The sequence below is a fragment of the Microcebus murinus genome, chromosome 4, assembly GCF_040939455.1.
Source record: "Microcebus murinus isolate Inina chromosome 4, M.murinus_Inina_mat1.0, whole genome shotgun sequence".
In the NCBI taxonomy this organism is placed as follows: domain Eukaryota; kingdom Metazoa; phylum Chordata; class Mammalia; order Primates; family Cheirogaleidae; genus Microcebus; species Microcebus murinus.
The window spans coordinates 89,745,118-89,757,691 of NC_134107.1; the positions used below are offsets into that span (position 1 = coordinate 89,745,118).

At 38.7% G+C, this 12,574-nt stretch overlaps 1 long non-coding RNA gene across 1 annotated transcript in view; it reads left to right on the forward strand.

Moving 5' to 3' along the window:
• Nucleotides 1–773: 773 nt before the first annotated feature.
• The window catches only part of LOC105876136 (uncharacterized), a 40,707-nt gene continuing 28,906 nt past the window's right edge, over nucleotides 774–12,574 (forward strand). The window contains exon 1 of the long non-coding RNA XR_002223701.2: nucleotides 774–1,082. This is a non-coding gene — a long non-coding RNA (uncharacterized LOC105876136). The remainder of the gene's footprint in view (nucleotides 1,083–12,574) is intronic.

Genomic DNA, 12,574 nt, shown 5'->3' on the forward strand with positions numbered 1-12,574 from the left:
GACTGAAGTTTATAACAAAAATGTAAACTAAGACATACAGCAATAGGACTGAATGTCTCCCAGTCATAATTATCACTGAAGCTGCAAACCCTGAACACTGCACCAAAGACTACTGATGTGTGCTTGTGCACCTTCCTCTTGTCCTTTGAACAGAAAAGGGAGAGGACAGTCACATGACCAGAGCCAAAGGGAGAAATGGCTGACTCGTCGTCACTTTGATCTTTTTGGAGCCACAGGACTGGAAGCTGACCTGACCATTTCCCCCCCTTAAATATTGAGTCTGAAAAGTTGTTACATTTTACGTGTTCCAGAGAATAGAATTAGACCTGGCTCCTTCTAAGCACTTGTGGCCATAAGCTTTAGTTATTTAGGATAAGGTGAACCTAGAGGAGTATTTGTTCCATTTAAAGTCTATGGGCTCTGTGCTTTCTTATCCTTCCACCATCTGCCATGGGATCATACTGCAAGGTCCTCACCAGATGCCAGTGCCTTGATATTGGACTTTCCAGACTTCAGAACCGTGAGAAATAGAATTCTTTTTTTTTTTTTATAAATTAAAAAAAAATAAAATCTGTGGCTGAATGTTTACTCATTCTCAACCTTACTGCTGCCTCTAACACTGGTGATTCATTAATTTGGCCCATGAACATCATTGAGCACCTGCTATGTGCTAGTCACTGTGCCAAGCCTTGGGGTTTTAAAGGTAAATCTGTTAAACAGAGACAAACATGCAAACCTTGATGCTAATAAATTATTTTGGGTACTCTGACGGAAGTAAGGAGGAAGTGCTCAGCTCTGTCCAGCATATACAGGGGAGGCTTGAGAGGACGGCTAGGCTGAAGCTCAAATGGCAGCAGGTGAGCAGCCATGGAAGGAGAGGGCAGAGGAAGAGCTCAAGGTACAAGTTTATGGAGGAGGGAAACACCTGGTGAATTGAGGGACTATAGATAGTAGAGTATCCTAGAGCAGAAAGAGAGAGAGAGAGAGAGTTCCAAGGACCAGGAGGCAGGGATGAGGGAAGTTGAAGGCAGAACAAGATGAAAAAACAGCAGATGATATAAACTTCCTCTGCAGAGCTACTGGTAAGTGAGAAGATATATCTTCTTCTCTGAAATGTGAACAGATCTTGTGCTTAAAATGGGGATATATTGACAAGTTAAAATTAGTCGGTCTACTTCCTGGAACTCATAAGCCCAAATACATTTATACTGTCTCTGAAACAACAAAAATGATTCTTTGCTCTCAGCTTGGTCTTTCGCTGGTTGGGGTTCTTAACTTGTTGAGGTGACCTAAATTTTCATTTCCAAGGGATCTGAGCCCTCGGTGGTCCTGCCTGTGTCGTGTTACTATCGTCCTGTACTGACTTTAACACTGGCCACGGAGTATGAGGAGATGCTCTTTGCCACTATTATGCTGAAAGAACTCTTTCTTTTTTCTAGTCAGAATTAGTCATCCAGACTACACTCAAACTTTCTTTTCTGTTTGCCAAGAACTGGCAAAGTAGGGGTTTCACTTTCTTATTCCGTGGAATCTTTAATATGTCCCTTGACTGAAGCATTTTCCCCTTGAGTTCCAAAACGTAATGTTGTTTCTCCTTCCAGGAAGGTGGACAATGAGATGTACTTCTTAGAGTTCTGCCTCCAGGAGGATTTTCCTTCTCAATTGTCCTTCAAGGCCACCCCTAAGTGGGTGGAACTTGTAACAGTAGTCCTGATTGTACTAATATCTGTATACTGGGGAACAGTCATCTAAAAACCAACCTTGAACATTTTCTTCTTTAATCAGCAAGTCACAGGGAGTTTCCCACAAGGCCCTATGTGTAGGCTAGAGGAGGATTTGGTCTCTTCCAGCTCCCAAAGTAGGAGGCAGTGTACTCTGTTGCACCAAGATCACTTGTGGCAGGGAATCCCTCCTTAGATGTGAGGAATGTGATGCTTGGAATGCCAAGTGTGAGGCTTCAAGTCCTCCTCCACTTAAAATTGTAAAAATACTCACCTAAGATATTTAGTACTTTATGGTTTCTTAAAAATGTAAAATCTTTATTCCATCTGGAAGTTCAAGGTAGAGATCCAATTTTATTCCTTTTCCAAGTGACTAGGCAGTTGTCTGAATAACACATTTCTTTCTACACTGTATTATATAATCCGATATGATTCATATTTGGATCTACTTCTGTACTCAACATTTTGTTTTATTGATCTTCTGCCTATTTGTGTAGCAGTAGATCAGCAGTAAATACTGCAGTTTAAATAGCTGGCAAACACCTCCCTACTATTCTTCTGTATTAGGATGTTCTTGGCTATTCTTGCATATTTTTATTTTTCCAGACAAACTTTAACATTTTTTGCCAAGTTCCATTAGAATTTTTATTGAGCTGTAATAAATTTATAGGTTAGTTTTAGGGAAAACTGACATATTTACAATGTATGCCTTCCAAGTCAAGAATATGACGTGTCTCTTTATTTATGTAAGTGTTCTTTCTTGATCGACACTGATTCTTAGTGATATGAACTACTTTCTTCTCAAGAGACATTTTTGTTACCAATCCTGATGTGAGAAGCAAGTTCCACAAAATGTAATCATTTCATTTTGGGTTACCAAGGTCTCTTGACAGTTAACATAAACATATAGTATATTGTTGAAAATTGCGTTGTAATGATTAGCTCTCTAAGATTTCCAGGTTGAGATTTTTTTGAATTGAATATACAGGGATTGTCAGTTGGGAAATCTGCTTGGAAAACTTAAAACATCCAGAAATCACAAATGTGCATAATTTGCCTATGTAGGATGTCATTTGTTGAGAAATTGTGTCATTATTCCTGAGCAAGAATGGAGGTTATAATGTTATCTTGACCATATATTTGTGGCACATCTCAGAATTGTTTGCATAAATGCACTGGCTAGAAGCCACAACTGCTGGCCCAAAGCCCATTCTAATATTGACACGACAATAAAGAAGAATGCCACATGCCAAGTTACTTAACAAAGCTTGCCAAGAAGTTCACCGTGCCTGCATTCCTTTTCCATTGTGTACCCGGTGCCTAACACAATGCCTGGCATATAGTTGGTGCTTGACTATTTATTAAGAGAATGAATAGACTCATCAACAAGGATTTATATGCATACTTTTTTAAGAAAAATTTTTTTTAGATGGGCTCTCACTGTGTTGCCCAGGCTGGTCTTGAGCTTCTAGGCCCAAGCAGTCCTCCCACCTCAGCCTCCTGAGTAACTGGGCTGCAGGTGTGAGCCACAGCACCTTGTTGTGTATAATTTGCTTCCAGGCTGGTTGACTATTACCACCCTCGGCCTCCACGGTAGTACCAACTTCTGCATTGGCAAATGAGACTATTGAGCCTTCCTTCTCTTAACTCGCCAAATAACCTTCTGAAGGGTCTGCCTTTGTAGCTCAGTCAGTTCCTCAAAGCCCACCTTCCATTCCAGTGGTGGATGTTACCAAAGAGTGAGCTTTTGTTTTTCTTCCCACCAGCCTTTGGTTGCCAAAGATCCTTTGTGCTTCATACCCTGCCAAGTCACAAAACCCTGAATAAGCACACTGACATTTTGTTGGCACTGGAATCAGAGACTACTATTAAATGTTATAATTTGAGTGTTGTAGCGATCACTCTAATGAAAAATTTTGCCCGGTCTCCTTTTCATGGTGGGCGGGCTGGTAGGCTAGACTGAGTCAATCATGGCCAGAATGGGGCAATGAAAATACTTTTAACCCATGGTTACAGATATGAAGAGTTTATGAATTAGGATGTTAGGTTAGAGAGAATGCACAGGGTGAAATGGAGGCATGTGTACCCAGGTAATCAAAGCAAGGAGAGTCTGCAGCCAGTATTAGGTGCTGGAGTAGAAAGTCAAGAGATTGTAGACAAGAGAACACTGAATATAACCAATGTAGCTGCAGCCAAAAGCATAACAATGTTCTGTCATAGATCCATGGCATGGGCGGTCTGAATTTATTTAAATGTCCTAGGATATAGCAGACATAATGGAGCATGACTGGCTAAAGAGGTGGGCATAAGTGTTAGGAAGCTGCTGCACCTAAGTGAGAATTATTAAAAGAATAGAAGTCACAGTGGGAATGGAGAGGCCAGAAAAAGATTCTAAATCCTTTCAGAAACAGAATTAGTATGAACAAATGGCTGCATAGCCAAAAGTCATGAATACTAGAGTATTCATGAGTATTCAAGTATTTAGTTGAGGCAAAGAAGAAAATATAAATAGAAAAAATTCAAATGAAAGAATCCAATCTTTAAAGATTGTGAAAATTTAGGTAGTACAAAAATCACTTTCATGTGTTCTCTTAAAAATTGACTGTTTAAAATGCATTATAGCTTTGTCCACTTTGTCCATTAAATGCATTATAGCTTTGTCCAGCTTTGTCAACTTTGTAAGAGTGATGTCCTTTAGATTTATCTCCATTTTAACAACTCTGAGAGTAATTGCAGCTTGGAGGCATAGCTATTTCAAAGAACTTGGAGCTTTTAATCTCTATATTAGTCAGGCTTCTCCAGACAAACAGAACCAATAGGATATATATATATATAGAGAGAGAAGAGGAGGTATGTTATGGGAATAGGCTCACACAATTATGGAGTCCTACAATATGCATTCTGCAATCTAGAGAACAAAGAAAGCCAGTGGTATACTTCTAGTCCAAGTCTCAAGGCCTGAGAACCAGGAGCTGCAGTGGCCCAGGGCAGCAGAAGATGGATGACCCAGCTCAAGCAGAGAAATCAAATTTGCCCTTCCTCTATGCTTTTGTTCCATTTGGGCCTCCAACAGATTGGATGATGCCTACTCACGTTGCTGAGAGTGGATCTTAACTCAGTCTACTGATTTAAATGCTAATCTCTTCCAGAAACATCCTCACAGACACACCCAGACATAATGTTTTACCAGCTATCTGGGCATCCATTAGTTTAGTCAAGTTGACACATAACATAATTAATCACAATCTCCACACCCTGATGCTGGATTTCACTCATGTTTGCAATTTGACTTTTTTGGTCTAAGCCCAGCCCAACTGAATCTCCCTCCCCCCACCCCCACCCTTTCTCTCTCTCTTTCTCTTTCTCTCTCTCTCTCTCTCTCTCTCTCTCTCTCTCTCTCTCTCTCTCTCTCTCTCTCTCTCTCTCTCACACACACACACACACAATTTAAATGTGACTTCCAAGATTAAAATGGAAGAGATTTGTCTATCAGCAATACTTTCAGATATAGGTAAGTAGATAAATACATAAATGTATAAATACTTTTGGAGCCAGTGAGCTGACCTCATTGTTATGTTTGTTTCAGGGACTCTAAAATGACATGTAAAACCCTCTCTCCCTCCTTCAATCCCTCTCTTCCTTCTTCTTCCCTCCCTTCTATCCTTCCTTCCTTCTTTCCTTTCACCCTTTTTCCAGCAAACATTTATGGAGTGCTAATGACATTGTCAGCTCATGCTTGGCTCCAAGAGACTCAAAAATAAAAAAGGCAGGGTCCCCTAATCTCTAGGATAGGGGGAGTCAAATTGACAGGAAGACCCACACACACAAAAATCCAAGATGCTTGAGGGGATTTGAGTCCCGGAGGCTCAGCACTTAGACACCAAGGTGAAAAAGGATAAAGGCCTCCCCAGGCCCCGCTGGACCAGCCTGCAGTGGAGGAAGGGAGTGAAGTCATGTGCTTCCTCAGGGCCCACGGGGTCTGGTCAGCAAAGAGGGGTAAGAGTACAATAGAGGGTTGTGTGGTGCGGACAGACTGCCACCCCCTCAGCATGGACCCAGCACGTGGATCTGTGAACTTAAAAGAGTCAAGTGACTACCTTTGGCAGGCCAAAAGAGACACAGCCTTTTAGAGGTCCTATCATCTGAAATTGGTTGAAAGAGCTGTCCTACTTAGGAAGAAAATCTCTCTTGGTAGTGGAGAGGGCTGGAGCTTTTAGTAAAACGGAGCAGTGGGGGTGGGGAGGATTCTTAATGTGAAAATGAGTCAATGAAGTGCTGGGTAGGGAGGTCATGCAGTGAGCTGGAAAGAGCAGAGTCAGAAGACATGAATTTCAATTTCGTCTCTACAACTTATTAGCCAAGCAATCTTGAGCAAATAGTGGCTATGGGCTCTAGCTTCTCCATTGGTAAAAATACCAAATGATAGATAGCAATGAGTGGTTCCATTTATAGAATATGTGAATTACTTTTTAATCCCAACACTCCTATGAAATAATTATTATTACTATTCCCATAATACAGATAAGGACACTGAGGCTTAAGGAAGTTGCCTACATTTTCAAAATTTGCATATCTAGTAAACAGCAGTGCTAGAATTTACATGCATGTTTGTTTGATTTAAAACCCTGTGCTCCTCACTCCTGTAATCCTAGCACTCTGGGAGGCCAAGGCAGGCGGATTGCTCAAGGTCAGGGGTTTGAAACCAGACTGAGCAAGAGCGAGACCCGTCTCTACTAAAAATAGAAAGAAATTAATTTGCCAACTAAAATATATAGAAAAAATTAGCTGGGCATGGTGGTGCATGCCTGTAGTCCCAGCTACTTGGGAGGCTGAGGCAGTGGGATCACTTGAGCCCAGGAGTCTGAGGTTGCTGTGAGCTAGGCTGACGCCATGGCACTCTAGCCCTGGCAACAGAGTGAGACTCTGTCTCAAAAACAAAACAAAACAAAACAAAAACAATCCTGTGCTCTTAGCCATTTACGCTCTCCTGCCTCTCTTGCAAGGCTCTGTATTAAGGACTAAATGATACCAAGTTTTACGAAAAAGTTGGCAATTAAATTGACTATTAACTGCCTAATTGTTATGATACTTAGAATCTTAGTTTTATTTAGGGAATAGATTTGAACGTGTGTATTTATATTATTTTTTCAAGCATTATTATTTTTTTCTTTTAATTTAAAAAAAAGTTTTTCCTTTCTTCTTACATTTTTATTATTTAGTTTATTTGGTTGTATAATTGCTTTTTGAGGCAAGAAAAATCTTGTGAATGTTACAAAATGGTTAGGATAATTAGTATAATCTTGCGAGGATAGTATGCTCATCCACAAATGACAATTCTTTTCTGGTGTCAACAGTGACGTACGGAAGGACTGTGTGCCTGGGAATCTGGGGGTCCAGGTTTTAATCCAAGGTCTGAGTTCATTGTCCCATATTTATCTTAGGCCAGTCACCCTCTTCGGGCTGCTATTGCCTCATGTTTAAAACAAGAGGATTAGATGAGATGACTGGCCACGTTCCTTGCAGTATTAAATAGCCTCTGATTCCTTGTAATTTTAGAAGAGGGCATAGTTCAGAAGAATATCATTTTAAATCAATTTCTGTCATAATTATATATGGAGTGTATCTAAGCAAGTAATAGACTGAGAGAAAGACACTGTGAATGAAAAGTTTGACAAGATAATTTTCTAAGTTCTTTCCAATTTTGCAATTCTATGATCAAATAATACCACACTGTAATCTCATAGTGCTTTGTAATATTTCAAAGGACTTTCATTTGATTTATCCTTTCTGATCCTTATCGGGACAGTATGAAGTGGTGGAGAGAGTTATTTTATCCACACTGTACAAGGGAAGGAGCTAAAGATTAAGCGGGTAGCCTCAGGTCACTCGGCTAGCTAGGGACAGAGCTGGGACAGAAAGGCTTTCTGACCTGGCCACAGCATCCCCAGGCTCAATAAACATTAACTGTTAAAGAAGGTCACCTAATACAAAAATCACATTTTATTCTAGTTTGACACATGAGTAATCTTCAGAGATAAATTCCTTCCCCGAAAAGTCCGAAGTCTTCAGTTGAGCAGTTTTGAGTCATCTGTAGAGTCAAAAACGGTTAGGACAGACAATAGTTGCAACTTTGTCCAAATTCAGAATCCGAAAAGCTGGAGAGAAGTTTTTACTTTTTCTTTCCAACTTAAAAAGGCAGAGTAATTAACATTCTAAATTCTCTTTGATCTAAGACACCTTTCCTGAAATCCATGAGCCTTTAGCTAAATATTGAGGATATTTAGGAGCTATAACTAAGCAGCTCATCTTTCAGTTACATAGACATTAAATGTTACTGTTATGTTTGTGGAAAAGACAATTTATCATGTTTTCACTCATTTAAAATATTTATTTAAGAATAATATGTAAATATAATTTATATATAATATAATTTTTACATATAATATAATATAATTTTATATATTATATAATTTATATGTAAATATTTATTTATTATCATTGAAATTATTTATTATTATTTTGCTATTTTATAAAAATTGTATATGCACATAATAAGAAAAACTTTTCTCAGGACAGAGGGTATAAGATGAATACGACCTCTATCTCATTCCAGCCTAGGCCTGGTCTCTAGAAACAAGCACTGTTAAGGTTACTGTTGTTAGATGGTGTAGCAGTTACCATGATAATTTAAAATGGTATGCTTACAGCTTTATTTTTCAATTTATCAACTTTGGAAAGTAGCCGCTGACTTCCATGTATGAAAGATGAGGAATTTCTTGTGTTATACTTCCTCCCAACCTCTGTTCCCCTCTATTTCCTAATTTGTGTTGTTATTATATCTTTAATTTTTCTAAAAATTATATTTAAAATTATTCTTTAAAGAAAGTACCCAAACTTCCATTTCTATATTTATTTAGGTGGAATATTTTAATTTCCATTTGTGTATGAGAGTCCACCTCTCAATTGGATGTACATTTATGCATATGTCTATATAGCTATTTTTATTCATGGTTAACTATATTTACATTTTGCTCCATAATTATAATTAAGTCTTCTGAGGATTAAAAATAATTCATATAAAGCACTCAGTACATGCTAGGCACACAGCTCTTCTAGAACAGCCAACTGTAATTATCAACTGAGTGAAGTGGAAAAACCCCCATTCAGAAGAAAAGGTTATCTTATTTCATGGAAATTTTTTGGCTCAAATGAGATTCTTCTAAGCTTCAAGGTCTAATGGGGGATCCTTCCTTCCTTTCCTCCCTCCATCTCCTCCTGCCTTCCTACTTTCACTCATTTTCTGTCATTCTTCACTTCCTCTGGGTCACACTCAGATGGCATTGTTTCTTCTTTTCTTTCTTGGATTTGTTGGAATTCTTCTTTGAATGCTTTTTTCTGTATAAGAAGTCATCTTTGTGAATTCTTCAGAGTTTAATATGTCTTTATTTAGCCCTCATATTTGATTGAAGGTTTGGCCAGGCTTAGAATTCCAACATCCATTTTTTTCCCTCAGAACTTTGAAGACACTCTGCCAATGGAATGTGAGATCCACAATGTGAGATCCACGAGGGCAAGATTTTTGTCCGATTCACTGATATAGCCCAAGAACCAAAGATAATGTCTAGCGTATGATAAACAGCTAATAGTTTCATTACTGAATTATCTTCTAGTGATTAGTATTGCTGAAAGGAATTGGGTGAAAATCTGATTATTGCTCTTTTTTTTCTCATATGCACATAATTCTTGTTTTAGAATTTCACCAAGATGTCTTTAGATGTGTGTGTGTGTGTGTGTGTGTGTGTGTGTGTGTGTGTGTGTGTTGTTCCTCCTCCTGCTTAGTAATGGGTGGGATTTTTCAATATAAAAACCCTTTAGCATAGGGAAATTTTATTTGATTATTTTCCGGACTATTTCTTTCTCTCCATAGTCCCCAATACTGTTTAAAACCACATTTTTATAGGTATTAGATTTCCCCAAGTTAACTTCTATGTGTCTTAATTTTCTCTCATTTTACTTCCTTTATTTTCAGACACAAGGTCTTGCTCTAGTACCCAGGCTGGAGGGCAGTGGTACAATCAGAGTTCACTGCAGCCACTAACTCCTGGGCTCAAACAATCCTGCTGTCTCAGGTCTTTGGAATTTTTATTTTTAGTTTCCGAGAACTCTTTTGAGTTCTCTGATTGCTTCTTTTCTTTTCTTTTTTTCTTTCTATTTTTTCTGTTGCCCAGGCTAGAGTGCCGTGGTGTCATGACAGCTCATTGCAACTTCAAACTTCTGGGCTTAAGTGTTTCTCCTGCCTCAGCCTCCCAAGTAGCTGGGACTACAGGTGTGCACTACCACACCTGGCTAATTTTTAAAATTTTTTTGTAGAGATGGGATCTCGCCATGTTGTTCAGGTTGGTCTCAAAACTCCTGGCCTCAAATGATCCTCCCACCATGGCTTCCTAAACTACTAGAGATTACAGACGTAAACCACCTTACCTGGCCTGATTGCTATTTGTCATAGCAAACTGTAGTTGTTTTAAAACTGTAGTAGATTATATATGTCTCTGATTGTTCTAATTAGCATTTTGATTGATATTATTTTAAATATAAATTTTCTAGGTTGGCTAATTTAGGTGTTAGGAATGTGATTGATTTCTGTGTGTGCTAATTAGGTTTGTTTTTTTTAAAAAAAAAAACTCTTCCTCTGCTTGGATTATCGTTTTCCTTCAGGTCAGTTGTTTTATTTTCTAAAAGCTTTCACTTTTGTATTTTTTGTTTTTTCTCACAAGTGTGGTGTTCCCTGCTGTCAATTCATATGAATGAATTAAGCACTAAACAAACACCATAGGTTAGTACAAGTAGCTCATGTGGGTTTCCTCTCTAATTGTTTGGGTTTGTTTCTCCAGGAAGATCTTCCCATGAACAGAATGACTGACAGGAGTTGGGTGTGTGGAGGCAGGACTTGTGAGCAGTAAGACTTCCTGGTAGGGCTTCCGGTGGGCAAAGAGCAGGCAAGCAGGCTGGGGGACCTAGAGGTTCCCAAGTGGAGAGGGTAGAGATGTATTTTGAGTTTATTTGATCAGTTCCCATTTGAGGCCATAAGACCAACCCCTCCCCCCCCACCAACCTTTTCTTTTTAAAGGGCAATGTCCTGGCTTTTAGCCTGAGGGCAAAAGTCTCAGCTGCCAACCTGTGTTTACACAGGTCACAGGAAAGGGGCCCAGCTGTCCCAAGGCACTGAATCCAGTTCTTTAATGAGGCCGCTGATGATTACCCGACAACCCCTCACTGTTTTGTTGTGGGAATGAAGAGTTTTCTGGGCTCCCTTGGGAGGACACATGCTCATTTCTTGTGCCCTGGTCTGTAGTTTCTCATCCGTCCATCCATCTGCTTTGTATCTTTCAGAAATTTCTCAAAACTCTGGTGTGCTGATGACACTTTCATGTATCTTATTGTTGTTATTAACTCATTTTGTTTAAAGAACCTTTTCTGTCACTTTGTTGGGAATACAGGAGGTAGGAGAGGTAAATGCATGTGCTCTACCACCATCCTGTGTGTGTGTGTTTATGTTTTGTGCATGTGTGTGTATTTATACACACATGTGCACACACTCATATATACACACACATTTGAAAAGCAAATACAGTAATGCATCCAGTTAATCCTTTGGGTAAAGATAGATTCCTACAAATTATCAGAATACCATCTCTAGGTTTCTCAGTTGGTTCCAATGTTTTGCCCAGTGTAAGCTTATTTAAAAAAAAAAAACTAATACTAAACAATGTATCAGAAATTACAGTTATAAAATCTGAAAATAAAAATAAATTAAAGTATCATTTTAGAATTATTTTACAAAATTATTTGTACCTGAAAAGGAAGATTTGGTCATTGTTGTTAGTGCTTTCCCAGTCCCTTTACCTTGGAATTTAGAACTAAGTACCTCAATTCCATAGTAAATGTGAGGAGCCCTTTGCCAAGGCATTGCTTTAGCCAAGTTCTGTAAGAAGGGCTGTTCAACTCTTACTTCCTCTGGGCACATAAATGTCATTTGGATTATCCTAATTCAGAATCCCATCTTTACAAATTCCTTAAACAAGTGTTTTAACTTTAGACAAAAACAACCACAAAAATTTTGATTGTAAAAAAAAAAGAACCCAAACTCTGAAATGATCAGTGTGCTCACAACAGTTAGTAAATCTGAGGTCATCAACCTCACCACTCACTAACCTTGTGGCCTTGGGCAAATGACTTAAACTTGATAAGCCTCAGTTTTCTGAACCTTAAAATGGCCATCAATAATACTACCTATCTCATAGATTGGTTTTGAAAATTAGCATAATATACACAAAATCCCTAAGCACAATCCCTAACACATGATAAGGGCCTCTTTAGACATGAGCCATTATTAGCTGGATGCTGTGGCTCATGCTTGTAGTCTCAGCTACCTGGGAGGCTCAGGTGGGAAGATGGCTTGAGTCCAGGACTTTGAGGCTGCGGTGAGCTGTGATCACACCACTGCATTACAGCCTGAGTGACAGAGCAAGACTCCATCTCTAACATGAATACATAAATAATTTTTAAATAGATATTAGCAATTATTAAAATCTGCAAATAATCCAGGTCTACATTATGAAACGGTTCTGGAATAAACATCCAATCCCTTCTCATTAAGACATCGGTAAAATATAGAAATATTCCTTACTTCCTGGTTCTATCTTGATAGTCTTGGCATCTTTTTTTATTGTAGTAAAATATACGTAACACAAAATTTATCATGTAAACTATTGTTAAGTGTACAGTTCAATGACATTAAGAACATTTGCAATGTTGTGCAACTGTCACCACTGTCTCTTTTAACTTGCAAAACT